At 38.2% G+C, this 3,376-nt stretch overlaps 1 protein-coding gene across 1 annotated transcript in view; it reads left to right on the top strand.

Annotated features, from left to right (window-relative positions):
* The window catches only part of SUCLA2 (succinate-CoA ligase ADP-forming beta subunit), a 49,233-nt gene that overhangs the window by 19,975 nt on the left and 25,882 nt on the right, over positions 1-3,376 (top strand). The window lies entirely within an intron of this gene.

The raw sequence follows: 3,376 nt of genomic DNA, 5'->3' as shown, positions 1-3,376 counted from the left end.
GTCATTGTTGTTTGGCGGGTCCGGGCTGGATTCGAACCCGCCACCTTAGGTGTATGTGGCTGGTGCCTTAGCCACCTGAGCCACGGGCGCCAAGCCTTCATTAGTGATTTAATCTTATTACTAGTTATGGGTCTGTTCAGATTTTTTGTTTTATCTCTTCATGGTTCATTCTTTGAAGTCTGTATGTTTCTAGGAATTTATCCATTTTTCTTGGTCATCCATTTTGTTGATATATAATTATTCATTGTAGTCTGTTAGGATCCGTTCTATTTCTGTGACATCAGTTGTAATGTCAATCCCTTCTTCTTTTTGTTACTTGAGTCTTTTTTCTTCTAGTTAGTCTATTTAAGAGTTTGTTAATTTTGTTAATCTTTTTCAGTGAGCTAACTCTTAGTTTTTAAAAAAAATTCTCTCTGTTTCTTTTGTTTCTGCTCTAATCTTTGATTTCCTTCTCTCTGCTAACTTTGGGTTTAATTGTTGGTTTCTGGCTGCTTGTGATATAAATACTGGTTGAACATCTTAAATCTGAAATCTGAAATGCTTTAAAATCTGAAACTTTTTGAGTGCCAACATGATGCTCAAAGAAATGCTCATTGGAACATTTCAATTTTGGAGTTTTCAGATTTGTGATATTCAACTGATAAACATAATGTACATATTCAAAAATTCAGAAAAATCCAAAATCTGAAATGCTGTGGCCCCAAGCATTTCTTCAAGGATACTCAACCTGTATAAAGTCATGAGCTAGGTGCATTTTCTTAATTGGCACAAATTATGTCATTTTCTGTGTGGGATATTACAAGTTTTGGGGTGCTACTACAAGCCTCTGCACTCTCTTCTGCTCTCAGTAGCCTCCATACATCCAAAGTAGACTGGTTTCCCATCGGCACTTGAGTCAGGTGAGACAGAAAATATTCCCTTGGGTTGTCTTCTGAAAAGGTAGAAGGTTAAACAGATGTTCCACTTTTCTCTTTGCCTTCCAAGGGAAGAAGCCTCATGTTTTTTTCTTATTCTAAACTGTATCATTTCCAGGCGGGAAGATACTGATGGAGATGAAATGAAATAACTTTTCTTACTGGTTTCAACACAGGTATTCTTAGCTTTGAGCTTGCCTAGGGTACTGTGACCTCCTAATTGGTTTCTGGCATTGTCATAAGAGGCTTTTTGGACTATATATTATAAGTCAGCATTTTTGTGAGGGACTAAGGTCATATAGGCTTCCTATTTTGTCCTTTTGCTGACCTTGGTCCAGAGTTTTTACTGGGGTTTTGTGATATAGGTATAACTGACTGAACTATTACCTACACAGTTGACTTGATCTTCAGATTCCTTTCCTCCCTGCAGGATAGCTGAAAGCCCCAACCCTCTAATCACATTTTGGTCTTTCTGTCATGGTCATTGTCTACCTGAGTCATCTTCTTAGTACAAAATATCTAAGAGTTCACTATGACTCTCTTTGGTAGTATATACTGTCAGGAGTGATTGGAGGGTATAGCAGGGGTCCTCAAACTTTTTAAACAGGGGGCTAGTTCACTGTCCGTCAGATCGTTGGAGGGCCGGACTGCGGGCCCCGGTATGAGTTGGCTGCTAAGCAGGACAGGCAGCAGTGGCAAAAACACCTGGCGGGCTGGATAAATGTCCTTGGCGAGGCGCATATGGCCCGCGGACCATAGTTTGAGGATGCTTGGACTATAGAGGTTATTTCCCAAATGCTGGGATGAAGGTTCCCCAAATTACACATGTATATTGAATTATAATCACAGGGTATAAAATAATTTTTCCCTAAATAACAGTTAACTTCCATAAAAAATAATAGTTTTGTTTTTCTTTGGTTATTGCCTCATTTTAAGTATTTGAAGGATGATTTTGTTTCCCAAAATTAATGAATGCAACACGATTCCTTTAAATTATATCTTAAGTGAGTATTTTTTTGTTTGTTTGAGGCAGAGTCTCACTTTGTCGTCCTCAGTAGAGTGCTGTGAACTATAACGCCACAACCTCAAGTTCTTGGGCTCAAGTGATTCTCTTGCCTCAGCCTCCTGAGTAGTTGGGACTATAGGAGCTTGCCACAATGCCTGGCTGTTTTTAGAGATGGGGTCTTGCTCTTGCTTAGGCTGGTCTTGAACCTGTGAGCTCAGGCAGTCCATCCACCTTGGCCTCCCTGAGTGGTGGGATTACAGGCATGAGCCACTGCGTCGCGTCTGGCCCTTAAATGAGTATGATACTGAAACACTAAGTGCTAGCCTAGAAAAGGAAAATTGAAATTGGTCTTTAGATTTTTTTTTTTTTTTTAAGAGACAGAGTCTTACTTTAATGCTCTTGGTAGAGTGTCATGGCATCACAGATCATAGCAACCTCCAACTCCTGGGCTTAGGTGATTCTCCTGCCTCAGCCTCCCGAGTAGCTGGCACTACTGGCGGCTGCCACAATGCCCAGCTATTTTTTTGTTGCAGCTTGGCCAGGGTCGGATTGGAACCCGCCACCACTGAGCCACAGGTGCTGCCCCCTAGTCTTTAGATTTTTAAAAAAATTTAAGTCATGACTCTTTTTCCCCTGAGTACAAGATAAGTATTTTTATTATAAAAAATTTTTTTCTTTGAGAAAAATCACATTTAAAATAATGAAAGTCTAAAATAAAGTAAAAGAACAAGAGTCTTTTAGTGTTTTATTTTAAATACTTTATTTAAACAAGACACAACTGAGAATATAATCTAGGGTTTTATATAATTTTTTCCGTATGGAACAGTACATATATGTAGCCAGTATATACTGTGTAACCTACTGTAGATCACTATTTTCCTATGTCCCTAAATAATCTTTAGTAATATGGTTTTACTGTTTTCCTGTTTTTGCATGTTAAGATTAGCAATTTTACACATAAATTAGTAAATCTATTGGTCATTTGCTCTAATATTTTTAAATTAACTTTAGGGGAGTTAAAAGATAACAACCTAATTATTAGTATTTTATATCTTGCTTTCTTATATTGTTCATGATAATAGCCAGAACTATTCTTTAGGCTAGTTCTCTTTTTATTGGCTTGCAGGAGGGCTAGAGGTTACTTAGACTTTACCTTTCCATACACTTTGCCTTTGAAATGTCAGTAATCTGTTTCTATGATTTTCTGATGTTTATGCTTCAAATAATACTTTAATGTTCCTTTGGTTCTTATAAAAAAAGTATTGGTTATGTTTCTTGTGTGTACAGTATATATGTTTATATTGGTATAAGGTTTTGTGTGTTTTTTTTTTTTTTTCCGAGATGGAGCCTCAAGCTATCCCCCTGGGTAGAGTGCCATGGTATCACAGCTCATAGCAACCTCCAACTCCTGGGCTCAAGCGAGTCTCCTGCCTCAGCCTCCCAAGTAGCTGGGACT

This window comes from Otolemur garnettii, unplaced genomic scaffold (genome assembly GCF_000181295.1).
Source record: "Otolemur garnettii isolate 467f Iridium unplaced genomic scaffold, OtoGar3 scaffold00106, whole genome shotgun sequence".
NCBI lineage: Eukaryota > Metazoa > Chordata > Mammalia > Primates > Galagidae > Otolemur > Otolemur garnettii.
This window is presented reverse-complemented; position numbering and strand designations above follow the sequence as displayed.